This window comes from Octopus bimaculoides, chromosome 7 (genome assembly GCF_046866305.1).
Source record: "Octopus bimaculoides isolate indiv1 chromosome 7, ASM4686630v1, whole genome shotgun sequence".
NCBI classification, from domain to species: domain Eukaryota; kingdom Metazoa; phylum Mollusca; class Cephalopoda; order Octopoda; family Octopodidae; genus Octopus; species Octopus bimaculoides.
The window spans coordinates 91,324,116-91,340,333 of NC_142934.1; the positions used below are offsets into that span (position 1 = coordinate 91,324,116).

The 16,218-nt window shown below is 36.1% G+C and overlaps 1 protein-coding gene across 3 annotated transcripts in view; it reads left to right on the forward strand.

Moving 5' to 3' along the window:
* Positions 1–16,218, forward strand: part of LOC106872801 (uncharacterized) — a 45,424-nt gene that overhangs the window by 15,341 nt on the left and 13,865 nt on the right. For 2 of the 3 annotated variants that reach the window (XM_014919915.3, XM_014919914.3), the window contains exon 2: positions 15,036–15,078. The exons of the other annotated variant lie outside the window; for it this stretch is intronic. The gene's annotated coding sequence lies outside the window, so the exon portion shown is untranslated. The remainder of the gene's footprint in view (positions 1–15,035; positions 15,079–16,218) is intronic. 3 annotated transcript variants of the gene reach the window in all.

A 16,218-nucleotide genomic window follows, 5' to 3' on the forward strand; every position in this document is an offset into this window, starting at 1 on the left:
GCATTGTGAGTGGATTTGGTAGAAGGAAACTGAAAGAAGCTTGTCACATATTTATGTGTGTGTGTGTGTGTGTGTGTGCGCGCCCAGGACTAGACATGTAATGGTTGTAAATGAGCATCATCATCATCATGCTAGTGAGGTTGTTTGTTTCCAGTCTTCCATGGAAAACATGTATGACCATAGGGAAATATTATTTGCTTGGAAACAGGTAAGGGTTGGCAACAAGTAGGGCATCCAGCCATAGAGAATCTTCTTCTACAAATTCTGTCTGACTCATGCCAGCATGGAAAAGTGATCGTTAAATGATGATGTACCAATGTAAGGATTATCTTTTCATCCATGTGAAGTCAACAAAATAAGTTTCAATTGATTGTACCACCTTCAAAATATTCAGCTTTGTTAGACATCATCATTATCCTTATTACATCTATTATTATTATTATTATTATTATTATTATTATTATTATTATTATTATTATTAATATCACTGAGATGTATCCAGTGTTGTTGTGAGAAATTTCTTTTCGTCTCTCTTCCTCATTTGTATTGTTATATATTCTCTCAGTATCTTGATGTATCTGTTGTTGCTAAGATGGCTAATTGACTTCTAGCAGTCATCAACTTGATGATTGCTAAATGACCTTCAATTTATTGTTGAATTCTGAGTGCTACTGTTGCTTGAGTAAACTTCAAATATATGAAGAGTAAAGACTATACTAATTGTCAATAAATGCTTTCAGTGGTTATTATGATATCCTTACTCCATAATAACCATTTTGAGGGGGAGTGTAGAGCAGGTGGGTAGATAATACCATCAATAAAATATTAAAACAGGTTGTTAAGGTGTGCTTCTTTCATTTCTTTTTCTTTTTTTTTTTTTTTCCTGTCTTGCAAGTTATTGATGACCTCACTAGTACCAGTGGCATGAGAAAAGCAACCAGTACACTTTGTATGGTGGTTGGTGTTAGGAAAAGCATCCAGCTGTAGAAACCACGCCAAAGCTGACCATAGGTGCTTGATGCAAACCCTGCTCACCAGATCCTGTTGAATCATCCAATCCATGCCAGCATGGAAAATGGATGTTGAATGATGATGATATTGATAATAATGATGAGGATGATGATTGTGATGGTGATGATGATGATGAGGATAAGAATGATAATGAAAAGTGACTAAAAAAAATGAATACAAAGTAATTGGACAGTTGTTATTCTAATGTTCATAAGCCTAACAATGGAGATGTTTTATTGTTATTCAACAAGTTCTTATTAACAATAGTCATGATATTCATCTTCTAAATGTTAAGAAGGTATTTAGATATTTATGTTATATATCATCATCATCATCATCATCATTTTCTGCCTGTTTGCGTGGGTTGGATGATCGTCTCCAATACAGCATCTCACTGCTTGTTTACAGTCCTTTGTTATCTTCTTTTGTGAGACCCATCCTCCAAAGATCTGCAGTCTTTCTTTGCAAACTACATCTGATTCTGCTTGTACCTATTTCTTTCCTCGTCTCATCTGTGCTCTTTGGTTCTTCAGCACTAACACCACACATCCAGCAGAGCATAATTCTGTGACTGATTCAGAAGCTACCAGGGATGGCCAGTTTAAACTCTTCTGTTTTGGTTTGGAGAACTGTAATATAAATAAACATGATGGACCCTTATCTGTTGGCTAAATTACTCATTGAACTCATTACTAATTCTTATCTTAATGAGAGTGTCAGTGTATGTCACTTGCATGGCTCTCATGAACCATATATAGATATGCTGCCATTTCATTGTGTATTGTAGCATTGCATTTATTTCTATATCTGTAAGGTGCAGGTGTAACTGTGTGGTAAGGTGTTTGCTTCCCAACCACATGGTTTCAGGTTCAGTCCCACTGCATGACACCTTGCACAAGTGTCTTCTAACATAGCCTCAAGCAGAACAAAGCTTTATGAGTGGATTTGGGAAACAGAAACTGAAAGAAGCCTGTCATATATGTGTGTGTGTGTTTGTCCCCCCACCACTACTTGACAACTGGTGTTGGCATGTATATGTCCCCGTAACTTAGCAGTTCGACAAAAGGGGTCTGACAGAATAAGTACTAGGCTTTAAAAAGATAGTAAGAAGTGTCGGGGTTGATGTGTTTAGCTAAAACTCTTCAAGGGGGTGTCTCGTGTCAGACTGATGCCCCATTCAAGGGGAATGTTATGTTCTCAACCACTTATACACCGTAGAAAGTGGGCAACTGGCCCCATGAGTCTTAGGACTTGAGAGTGTATTGTCCAGGGATTGATGATGATGATTTGATGCCCAGTGACCTTCTCAGCTTGTCTGTCTCCAGATTTACAATTGCACAACTAAGAAGGATTATTTTGACCCTTTTTCTGGCCCTCCATTTGTTGCCTTCATGTCTGATGTAATTGAAGGTATCGAATAAGATAAGAAAAACATTAAATATAAATATAAACACATGCAGTTGTAGGTGTGGCTGTTAAGAAGTTCATTTCCCAATAACATGATTCTGGGTTCAGTCCCATTGTGTAGCACCTTGTCTTCTACCTTAACCCTGAGTTGGCATATGCCTTGTGAATGAATTTGGTAGATGGAAACTGTGTGGAAACCTGTCATGTGTGTGTGTGTGTACAACTTTGTATTTGTCCCCCATCCCCAACCATACTTGACAACTAATATTGGTTTGTTTGCATCCCTGTAACTTAATGGTTTGGCAAAATGGACCAATAGATTATATACCAGACTTAAAATAAATATTGGGGATGATTTGTTTGATTAAACTCTTTAAGGCAATATCCCACCATGGGATTATACAATAGACTTAACTGTGAGGATTTCAAGTGTCATTAACCATTATAATTTTGACATCTGTTTTCCTCGAGGGTTCTGCAGATTAGAGTAACTTATAAAGAGTTATTGAAGAATTCGTTCCTCCATTTCATACTTTCTAACATTTCATCATTCTAACTATTTAAGTTAAAAGTAATGAAGTGCAAGGCTGAATGTAAATGCAATGAATGACAGCATTTAAAATCATTAAAAAAGATGAACAAAGTTTAACAATCTAATTTGTCTAAAAATGTAATTTGCTACAATTTTAGTTCAGTTCCCAGAATGACATTTCTATAGTTGCTTTTGTGTTTCTATATTGTAGCTTTGAAATTAGTTGTCATTATTCACTTAACTGTTTTGTATAATGTTGATTACAATGTTTTTTGGGGTTTTTTTTTATGTTTCATTCTGATTTTTCTATTTTAATATTATGTGGATATCTATCATTTTGATATTCTATCTTTTTTCCTTCTTTTTTTTTCTAATCTAATTCACAAAACGAATCATGGAAATTTAAACAGATAATCATGTCACCTAGACTGATAGTAAATTACATTGCTGTAGCTCAGTCAAATAATTGTTTCTAATTCAAGCACAAGGCCATCAGTTTTAAACTATTTGATTATACCTGGCTGGTATTTTTATTTTATTGATTCTAGAGGGATGGAAAGCAAAGTTGACCTTGGCAGGATTTGAACTCAAAACGTAAAGTATTGGGACAGTATCACAAAGCATTTTTTCCCAAAAGCTCTAATGCACATTCACTAATGTTTCATTAAGTATACCACAATGCAGCTTATGAAAATATACATACACGGGCAAGGCTGTGTGACTAAGGAGTTCGCTTTGGAACCATGTGAACAGGGGTTTGATTCCTCTGTGTCGATGTTGTCATCTAGCATCCTCTACTTTAGCTATGGGTCAACAAATACTTTGTGGGTGAAATTGGTAGATGGAAACTCTGTGTGTGTGTGTGTACAAGTTTGTGTAAGTGTATTTGTATTTCCCTTCTTCTTCATGTGTTTGCTGGTTGGAAACAAATGCCTCCCCATTCACAAAAAACAGTGTCATTTGCTTGCAGTCCACCATGAAAGCATATCTGTGCTTCTTGAGATGTTTGGTGATCTTTGTTTGTTTTCAGTCATCCGTTTAACCATGTCGAGGTTGTTTGTTGCTCAAAGGCCTGGGTGGGTGGGTGGGTGGGAACTATTACCTACATGGAAACATGAAGTTGAAATCAGGAAAAGCATCTGAGTGTAGGAAACTTTGCCACAATATAGTGTCATCTGATCAATGCAAGCATGTCATCATCATCATCATCATCATCATCATCATCATCCTCATCATTTATTGTCCACTTCCATGCTGGCATGGGTTGGATGGTTTTACAGGAGCTGGCAAACCAGAGGACTGTGCCAAGCTCCACTGCTTTGGTATGGTTTCTACAGCTGGATGCCCTTCCTAATGCCAACCACTTTACATGGTGTATTGGGTATTTTTTTACAAAGCACCAACACAGGTAAGGTCTGTTTTGGTATGGTTGCTATTATTGGATGCTCTCTTCTTAATGCCAACTACTTTGCAAGGTGGACTGGGTGTATTTATGTGGGACCAGCACCAGTGAGGTCTGTTTTGGCATGGTTTCATTTATGAAATATATGCCACAGACAAAAATTCCTCCAGAAAAATATGGTCTTGGGTAAATGATAAATCATTGGTTTTGTAAAGTCAAGTCTCTCTCTGCTATTTCACATTGCAATTTGTCACCATTTTCGTTGAGTTAAACTTGTATTGCAGCTGAACAGTGGTGTCCTACCACTAATAACTATAATTGTTGGGTTATGTTGAGAGTTAAGTACTTGTTGAGTTGTTCTTGTGGACAAATGAGGAAATTGAAAAAGAATCAGTGGGTGGGGGTGGGGGAATGATAAGTTTTGACAATACTATGACAAACATTATCGACTAAGTTAAGGATGTTAAGTAAAGGGGTGGATGAAGGTAGGGAGAGAAATAGTAAGATATGACCATAGCCTCTGAGAATTTATGAACAACTTGTGATAAATACAGGAGATTAAAGTATCAGTTAAAAGTATAGATGAGTGAAACATATTTTGTTACATAACAAAATCAAAATCAAAAATCAAATCACAATTAAATGGAAATTGTAGTTGTGGCTGATACCAGTGCTGCCTGACTGGCTCCCGTACTGGTGGCACGTAAAAAGCACCATCTGAATGTGGCTGAGGCCAGCCCCGCCTTGACTGGCTCCTGTGCCGGTGGCACGTAAAAAGCACCAACCGATCATGGTCGATGCGAGCTCCTTCTGGCCCCTGTGCTGGTGGCACGTAAAAAGCACCCACTGCACTCTCGGAGTGGTTGGCGTCAGGAAAGGCATCCAGCTGTAGAAACACTGCCAGATCAGATTGAGGCCTGGTGCAGCCTCCTGGCTTCCCAGACCCCAGTCGAACCGTCCAACCCATGCCAGCATGGAAAACATCGTTAAACAATGACAATGATGATGATGATATATATGTATGTGTGTGTGTAAAAGGAAAACAAAACCAAGGCAGGATGGGCATCTCAGATCAGAATATTTAAGGTGAATTAAAAAGGAGAAGTAACAGTAATTACTTCTACTTTTCAGTTTTGATTCACCTTACTCTAATTAAGTATTCTAAATGACTTGAGATATTCGGCCTGCTTTGGTTTTGTTTTCCTTTTTCCTTTTAATGTATATCTGCTGACTCGGAAGCCTTCTATGGATCCCTAGCTCCAGCCTCAGCTGTGAACTTCTAACCTGCAGCATGCCTGTTGGTTTAGATCATCAGTGAACTAAACCCCTCATGTTCTATACATGTGTGTGTGTGTGTGTGTGTGTGTACATACACAGAAGTATGTGGCTCTTAACGAATTTGTGTTATATCATGTAGAAAACTGAAGAAATGTGAAAATATTGGTTTCAAATTTTGGCACAAGGCCAGCAATTTCAGGGGATGGAATAAGTTGATTATTTGGACCCCAGTGTTCAACTGGTACCTATTTTATTAACTGTGAGACAATGAAAGGCAAAGTCAACCCTGGTGGCATTTGAATAAAGAATGTAAAGATAAAAAGAAATGCCACTAAGCATTTTTTCCAACATGGTAATGATTCTGCCAGCTTACCACCTCAAGAAATATGAAAGTATTAACATGATTAATTAAAAGAACATATTTTATTAATTCACAATTGAAGTTTACTTGAAATTTATCATAATTACATTTTTATGAAAATTGCTCAATGCCAATGAATACTAAATCACCAATTGGTCAGTCCACTTAGCTTTAAATGGGTTTCTTAAGCAACAGAGTGCCTTGGAATTGGTAAATGATTTGTTAGCTTGTGGTGTTGAGCTTAAATTCTTGCCAGAGAAAGCATCAAGAAACTATTTCTGTATCTGTCTTTGAATCATTTCGAGGAGATAAACCCTTTTCATATATCCTAATGATTTGTAAGAAATAATTGTTTAAATGTTCTGTTGTGTCTGGGGAGAGTCATTTTCTTATTGTGCCTTAAAATTTAACACACTCACCGATAAAATTTCAACTTATTTCTTATTTTTATTTTCCTAAAATTTTTGTTGCGTCTTACAACCTTTCCAATAGTCTTGACTCTGTCCGTTATTTACGCTGCGTTCTGTTTTTGTGCATGTATGTGTCTCAGTGTGTGTGTATGTATGCATGCATGTGTGTGTATGTATGTCTGTGTGTGTGTGCATATGTATATATGTATATGTGTGTGTATGTATATGTATGTATGTATGTATGTATGTGTATGTATGTGTGTGTATTGTTTAAATATTTTCCCTTCATTTTTAATTTGCAGAGATCTTCTGTTTGATCATAGTTTTCTAAATGTGAAATCACCAAATATTCTGCAAATTACACTAACCAATGATAAATGCAAATGTGAGAGTAATGATTCCTGATATTACTTTTGTAATCACTTTGCTTATTCAATGTATCAATTTGAGGTTTTCTGAGAAAACCTTGATTTGTTTACAGGTATTTATGATAGCATTGTGTCTAAGGAGGGCCATTATGCCAATAACAAACACACACACACTGTTCAATTTTATTGCTTTTATTATTATTAGTCAATTGGTTAAGCATTTAATCAGTTAAGTCATCAATTGTTTGATTGATCATTCAGTCAGTCAATCAATTAGCTAGGTTTGTCAAAGTCCTTTCATAGCCAGGTCTGTCTCAGACCTGAAGTTGACCTGAATGGCAACGAAAGGACTTTGACAAACCTAGCTGGCTGAGTGACTGACCAAACAATTAATTAAACAAGTGATGAGTTAATTGGTTAAATGATTAACCAATTGACTAACAATAAAGAAGTGAACTAGAACTGGCACATATGTTTATAACTGTCACAGTGACCCTCCCAAGTTACAACAAAATCTATTTCAATACACAAGTTCACATCAAGAATCTTGCAAACCAAATATAATTGCAGGCATAGCTGTGTAATAAAAAGTTTGATTCTCAACCACATGGTTCTGGGTTCAGTCCCACTGCATGCACCTTAGGCAAGTGTCTTCTACTCTAGTCTCGGGTCAACCAAACCCTTGTGAGTGGATTTGATAGACGGAAACTGAAAGAAGCCTGCTGTATATATATGTGTGTGTTTGTTTACCCCACCACCGCCACCACTTGACAACTAGTGTTGGAGTGTTTATATTCCTGTAACTTAACAGTCCAGCAATACATACTGATAGAATAAGTACTGGGCTTAAAAAATAAGTATTTGGGTTGGTGTGTTCAACTAATACTTTTCAAGGTGGTGCCCCAACATGGCCACAGTCTAATGAGTGAAAGAAGTAGATGATAAAAGATACAGACAAAAACGATGTCTATGGTACTCTTGCTTGAAATTATCCTCTGCTAAATGTGGCAGCTTAGTAATAGAAGATCCTCACTTCTCTTTTTAACCATAGAAAATGTGATGGGTCTGCATTTGTTTTGTTTCTTTGTGAATGCATCACCTTTAATCTAAATAGCAAATATACCTGTCTTTGGCAAATGTACCTGAATCTGAGTTGTGGCTTCTTTTGGTGGATTGTGGGGAAATATTGATTGATATTACTTCCTTAACTCCTTGCAGATCTTGAGGTTTAATGTAAGCTTTTGGGTTTGTGGTGTTAAATAGATCACAAGAAGGCCCACTGTGCTATCCACCCACTACAGAAATTGAACTCAAAGACATATAACAACATTATGACACAACTGCTTTACCCCAATCAATTCAGCTCTCCTTGATATTTTACCAAAATACATCAAAACAGAAGCAGGTCTTATAAAATTCAAAAGTTCTCTGGACAAATTTCTCCAAAATATCCCGGACCAACCTCCTTCATCGGGTTATGTTTTCAACAATAATAACTCTTGTTATTATATGTGTGTGTGTGTGTACCACCACCACCTGACAACTGGTGTTGGTTTGTTTACACTCCCGTAAATTAGCGATTCGGTTACTGGGGGAGGGGGGTCGATTTATTCAGCTAAACTCTTCAATGTCGTGCCCCAGCATGGCCGCAGTCCAATAACTGAAACAAGTAAAGATGTAAATAAAAAAGAAAGTAAATTGTACGTGGCACCTTGGGTAAGTGTCTTCCACTATAGTCTCGGGCCGACTAAAGCCTTGTGAGTGGATTTGGTAGGCGGAAACTGAAAGAAGCCCGTCGTATATATGTATACATATATATATATATATGCAAAATACCAAACTGAACCTCACCTCTTATATCTCATCTTTCTTCCTCCTTTAACGCCTATGTGATATAATTCTTGAGAGAGAATACATTTACGGCTGAAGATAGCTTTATATTGTCAATTATACACTGATGTAACAACTATAAAGCTTGAAACACGTGTACCGCAGAATCCTTTGTGTTTTTGTTTTTATTTTTGCATTTACAATTTATATATGTGTGTGTGTGTGTGTATGTGTCTGTGTTTGTGTCCCCCCCCCCCAGCATCGCTTGATAACCGATGCTGGTGTGTTTACGTCCCCGCAACTTAGCGGTTCGGCAAAAGTGACCGATAGAATAATTCCTGGGGTCGATTTGCTCGACTAAAAGGCGGTGCTCCAGCATGGCCACAAACAAATGACTGAAACAAGTAAAAGATATATATATGTGTGTGTGTGTGTGTGTGTCTTGAAATTTCCCTCTCCATATTCAACATGTAGAATTCTTTTCCTTTTGGTTAAAATGTTTTGAAACGTATTGTACGCCTCTCTACTCTTCTTCTCCCACTCCCACTCCTCTTATCTTTTTCGTTTTCTAACATCGCCTCTCCATTCGACCCTTGTCTTCTCTTTCATGTTATCCTTGTTTTGTTTTCTTTCACTACTTGACTGACAACTTAATGTCTCCCACCTCGTTCTCTCTCTTTCTCTGACCTGACATTTCCACCGAACAATAAACAAGCCCTGATCTTTCCTATCCCTCTAGCTTTGTTGCGGTTATTGTCTTCGTTTTTTTCACTTTTACCTCGCGCCATTTCTTGTCTTCATTTCAAAATTATAAAAAGAAAAAAGAACATTAATATACGAAGAACGAATACTACCGCCATCTCTTTAAAAAACTGTCTCTCTTAGGTTTTCCCTCACTACATATATTGCTACGTCTAAATATACGTTATTCTTGCCTTGTTTGGATGTATACTATGTGTTATGTGTGTGTATATATGTAGTATGTACGTGTGTGTTATTTAGTCTCAAATCAATACTGATCGAGTAAACCGATGACCAAAAGTGTTCCAGATGTGGCCATTTCGTCTTTTTCTCTTTTGTGTCTATATCGCCTATTCTATGACTGAGAGTGATAATTCGAAAGATTTGGCTGCCATTTCTAGCATATAGAGCAACCATATAAAACTTCATCTATACTTGTTATTGCTTGACCCAAACAGTTTGAGATTATGATGACTTCAAAAATAAAATAAAATAAAATAAAGATTTCAATTTCCTCTCTTCTTTTTGTCTCTATCCCTACCTCTTTCTGGTTTTATTTTCAAACACTCAACTAACAGCGCTCAGTGTTGACTGCTTTGCTAAACAACTTACATATATATTAATCATACCAGAGATTAAAATCATATTTTAGTCTCTTAACACTAGTTAAAATTTGATTTTTATGTGAAATATTTTAGATGGAAATGCACTTTGAAAAGCATTGTAAAATGAAGAAAAAGTTTAGTAAAATAAATATATGGGCGCTGGAGTGGCTGTGTGGTAAGTAGTTTGCATGGCACCTTGGGCAAGTGTCTTCTACTAAAGCCTTGTGAGTGGATTTGGTAGACGGAAACCGAAAGAAGCCCGTCATATATATATATATATATGTATATATATATATATATATATATATATATATATATGTATGTATGTGTGTGTATATGTTTGTGTGTCTATGTTTGTCCTCCAACCGCTTGACAACCGATTCTAGTGTATTTACGTCCCCGTAACTTAGCAGTTTTCAAAAGAGACCGATAGAATAAGTCCTTACAAAGAATAAGTCCTGGGGTTGATTTCTTCAACTAAAGGTGGTGCTCCAGCATGGCCGCAGTCAAATGACTGAAACAAGTAAAAGAGTATATAATGAATTATATATGCTGGTGGCATGTAAAAAGCACTCTCTACACTCTCGGAGTGGTTGGCATTAGGAAGGGCATCCAGCTGTGGAAACTTTGCCAGATGGGATTGGAGACTGGTGCAGCCTCCTGGCTTGCCAAACCATCCAACCCATGCCAGCATGGAAAGTAGATGTTAAACAATGATGATGATGAAGTAATTTAATTACATCAGTCCCCAGTTTTCAACTGGTACTTATTTTCTTGACAACATCAATAATAATAATAGCTACAAATGAAATGGTCTCACGTTGTAATTCAACTGATATCATGAGTCAACATGGAGGCTTTCAACTGTAAATATAAAAGAGAATCAGTTTCAAATCTAGTTAGACCTGTCACAACATTTATACTTATCATCATCATCATCATCACCATTTAAACAGACCCATTCGAGTGTGATTGTTGTCGAGGCTGCTGACTGGCTCCTGTGCTGATGACGCGTAAAAAAAGCACCATACAAGCATGGGCGTTGACAGTGCCGCCGGACTGGCTCCTGTGCAGGTGGCACGTAAAAAGCACCATTTGAGTGTGGTCAATGCCAGTGCCGCCTGACTGGTTCTCATGCCGGTGACATGTAAAAAGCATCCACTACACTCTTGGAGTGGTTAGTGTTAGAAAGGGCATCCAGCTGTAGAAACACTGCCAGATCAGATTGGAGCCTGGTGCAGCTTTCTGGCTCACCAGCCCTCAGTCAAACCGTCCAACCCATGCCAGCATGGAAAGCGGACGTTAAACGATGATGATGATTAAATGATGATGATGATGATGATAATGATTATTGCATTTAGAATTTTTAAAGTTTATAATATCCAATGTCAAACTTGGACACACGCTTTATCTAGTGGCCAGTGGTAAGAGAACTAATGTACGCACAACACAACACAACACAACACACACACACACACACACACACACACATGCACACTAGGTCATTTTGCTGATAAGATAGAGTGACAAAGGTAACTTTTGTTAAAACCATGTAAGAATTTATAAAATCGAAGGCTTAAAACTATATCATAGTTGCAAAAATACTGCCACTCTTCTGTGTTTGTATAGGGTAAAGACAAATATTTTTGATATCACGAGAACACATGTTAATTTAAATAGAAAAAAAGAAAACATTATTATCAGCGTCATCATAATCTTCCTATTCTTTAATATCCAGTTTCCATGCTGGATTCTGAAGGTTCCACCAACTTGCAAAAAGTAATTCATTTTTAACTGTTGAACTCAAAGTAGATGAAACTAAAAATAACAACATTTAAATATTGGGTTAAACCATGAGCATTTGAACTGGCCGTATCCAATCAAAATGTGCTGCCTGTTTTATATCTTAACCAGCTAGATCCAGCCTGTCACACCTATCCTTCAATGTCCTTATAAAATATACGATCACATCATCAAAATTTTAAAGCTACAAAATAATGCATGATTAATTAAAAACAATGTGAATGAAAAAGCATTACATTTGACAGAATAATGCTTGAAGGTTAAAAACCTTCTTGGATGGAAGAAGTGAAAAGTTGCCTTTGGGACTTGAATCCACATCTGGTTTGACTTTTTTCTATCCAAAAGGATTTTTAACTCAATGTTCAAATGCTATTATTTCCAACTTTATTGACTTCAAGTTCTACCATTAACAAATTACTTCACATTTCTTGAAGTTTTTAAATTCTTATGATGCAATAGCAAAAAGTAATTAGAGAGTGACAAACCTTTGTGGTTCCCAGTGTATTAATACCTAAAATGAGAAGTGAATTGATAAAGTACTCACGTGGATTACTCTTTCATTAGACACATGATGCAGTTTTATCTAATCTGTATTCTTATTAGTTAGATTTGTTTCATTGTTAATAGATCAACAGGACAAGTGTTTATAGAAATACTATTAAAGCTTCAACTAGTAATAATGATTTCTTTTGCCTTGACATCAATTATTTTCTTTGTGTTAGAGGAACGGTCATAGATGATTGATTCGTTTCCTGCTCATTACAAAATTGTTTAAAAAACAAGATATTAATGAGTGCACAAGATCTTGAAGTTGATTCTTGATTGGGAGTCTTAAACTCTCTTCAACCCCAATATGTAATGTTGCTTTGATGGTAAAAGTGATGAAATTTAATAATACTTTACACTGCACAACATATTATATAGACACTAGTAGAAACACTGCCCTTCAAGTGGGTTTTTGTTTTACGAGAGTGAGTCAAAAAGTAATGCCATGTTGTTTAGGACAGGTATAATTACCAACACAGGAGAACATGTATCATACATCAAAATGAAGCTGGTCCTCTGTGGATCCCATCCCTACATCTCAACATAGTCACCGTTTCTCTCAATAGCAATGTTCCACCTTTGACTGAAAGCACATGTCCCTGCCCTGTAAAATTCTGTTGGCTGTTCTTTGAGCCACTTCTTCACTACCTCCACACTCACCAGATTTAGTGCCTTCAGACTATCATCTCTTTGGCGCCACGAAAGAAGGTTTGAGAGGCAAACATTATTCCAGTGACGAGGAAGTGAAAACTGTAGTGAAGAAGTGGCTCAAAGAACAGTCAACAGAATTTTACGGGGCAGGGATGCGTGCTCTCATTCGAAGGTGGAACATTGCTATTGAGAGAAACGGTGATTATGTTGAGAAGTAGGGATGTGATCCACAGAGGACCAGCTTCATTTTGATGTATGATACATGTTCCTGTGTTGGTAATTACACCTGTCCTAAACAAAATGGCATTACTTTTTGACTCCCTCTTGTAATATGTTGAATTGAAAAATTCTAATCTGGAAACAAATAACATGGTATATATGTTGTGTTATTGTATTGTAATCAATGTTAAACAAAATAGATGTTTACAATAAACACAAAGTTGATGATGTTGGCAGAGAAATTAACCGAAGGCTTTTGTTATTCAAAGGACCATGTTTTACACATTTGTTTATAACTTTAAATGCAAAAAATTCTATAATTTTGATTTGATAAATACATAGAGAATAAAAATTTTCACAAATATTCTCAAAGTAAAAGTTACATACTCATAACTAATTAATAAGCAGCTTTCTTTGTTATAGTAGAGGTAAAATTTCAAGGATAAGCATTTCTGTTAATTTCTTTTTAATGATTTTAAAATTTAAATTGCTAAAACTAAGAAGCTTGTTTTGGGAAGAGAGTGATGTTGAAAACTTAAACTTTACTTGAATTAAATATATATAAAACCTTCAAAACCTTGTGAGTGGATTTGGTAGACAGAAACTGAAAAGAAGCTTGTCATATGTGTATGCCTCTGTGTGTGTGTGTTCCTTCCATTGCTTAACTACAAATGTTGGTTTGTTTACAACTTAGTGGATCAGCAAAAGAGACTGTCAGAATATGAGACTTAAAAACTAAGCACTAGGTTTGGTTTGTTTGACTAAAATTCTTCAAAGTCGTGTCCTGTCACGGTTTTAGTCTAATGGCTGAAACAAGTAAAAGTTAAAAATCATAAAACACTGCTCTTTAGTTCTAATCTTTACTTTGGCAGCATTTTTACCTTTGGTGTTTATAATCAAAGAGTCCAACATTGTAGAAAGAAAAGGACCCATCTTGTTAAAAACTTGATTCTGAATTTTATCAAACCAGTTAAGATAATCAGAGTGGGCACCAGTCCAAAGATGACAGCAATATTCTGTGCAAGGTCAGATGGTGGCCTTATAGAGATACAAGATACTCCCAGGTGAAAGAAATTTGCAATCACATAAGAGAGATCCAATCTACTTGGCAGCTAATATGGTAATTAATTGAACAATTAGCACAATAAATTACATTCTATGATGCTTGTTTTCATGTTCTATTAATCTTGGTTATCAAAGTAAACACTGTGTTTTGTACATAGCAGACTGTTTATATAGCATCAACTCCTTAATCAGTAAATATGGGACTCAAGTAAAGCAGGCCTTAGAAAACTTTTAAAAAACAACTCAAAATCACAATAGTTCAGGCCCTGACCATGTGATCTTATTAACTTGGATTTTAACCTCAAACAGCCATCAGAAAAAAAACTGATTTTTTTTACCTTCACTTAATAAATTATGTTGTGTAGGGTAATATATAATTGGTATTTTGAAGGCTAATGAGTTGATGTACTTTTATTATTTAAGTTTTGTGTTATCCATTTTATGATTCTTGCTCAACAAACTTGAAGTCAATGACCTTTGTTGTGTACATGCACTTGGACTTGATGCAACCAGAATCAATATGCTTTACAATTGTTTTCAGCAAACACACACACATTCTCTCAGATGTATGTATGTATGAGTATGCGTGTGTGCATGTCTTAATCTGTTTTATCTGGCAGATATACGAATAAAATATAAGACTATTTTTTATCAAAACTTAAATAAAATTGAAATAGAGCCATGTAGATAATCAATTTAAATTATTATTTCTTTTTACTTCAAAAGTAAGTTTAAGATTAAAAAAATTATGTTAAAGAAATAGAAATGATTAAAATATATATACATATATATATTTTATATTGTAGGCTTCAGATTCTCTCTAATTCCAGAGATCTTTAAATAGCCAAGGTAAGTTTAAATTTAAAATTAGTTCTCTTAATTTCTTGCAGTATTTTTTTGATTTTAATCTTACTTTGTATTATTGTTTTATTGCTTCTTGTTTGCCCCACTGTTAAGTCTGGTTGAGTTGTTAAGGCTGTTGGGCCTTGTAAACTGATGGCAGTTCATGTATAACCAATACACAAGTTAACAGCAGAGGCGTATATGTTGTTATTTGAGCTCAAACCAAACCTACCATCTTTGAAAAGGAAAGACATGTTGGACAGTTTAATCCTCGATATATGAATACAAAAAAGATGGGAATCAGTCATGTTGACACCTGTAATCTTTAATCTGTTCAATCAGGATTGACTTAAGACTAAACAACCACAATCAACACTCTTAATTCCTTGCCAGCTCATTCTGGTGTTTTCATCATCAAATTTGTCATTTAACGTTTACTATTCAGACAGAATTTGTTGAGACAGATTTCCTATGGTTGGATGCCCTTCCTGTTACCAACCCTCACCTGTTTCCCAGCAAAGTAATATTTCTCATGGCCAGACATGTTTTTCATGAAACACTGGAAACAAACAACATTGCTTCTATGTTGATGATGTCCATCTACAGCCATCACATAATATCAAAACAAAGGTGCATGCACACACACACACACACACACACACACACACACACACACACACACACACACAAGCACCACAAATGCACATGCATACATGATGAGCTTCTTTCAATTTTTATCAACCAACTTCAGTCACAAAGTTTTGTCAGCCTGGTGCTATCGTAGAATACACTTACCCAAGGTGCCGTGCAGTGGGACTGAACCCAAGATCACATGATTGGGAAGCAAGTTTCTCAACCACACAGCCATGCCTGCACCCACTTTAAATTGTTATCAAATATTAATACAGCTTCCCACGATAAGAACTGTTAAAATGAACGAGTATTTCATTAGTTTGTATCACAAGGTTCAAGTCTTACTTTATCCCTCCACAGCAATCCATTTTGGTGTGTTCCGTCACAGAACATTCTATGGAGATATTCTGTTCAAAGGCTGGCTCTCTTCCGCATGCATCATTAACAAACCTAATATTGTTTCATTGTTTTATATACTATTCAAGGTGTGTGTGTGACGCGGGGGTGGGGTGG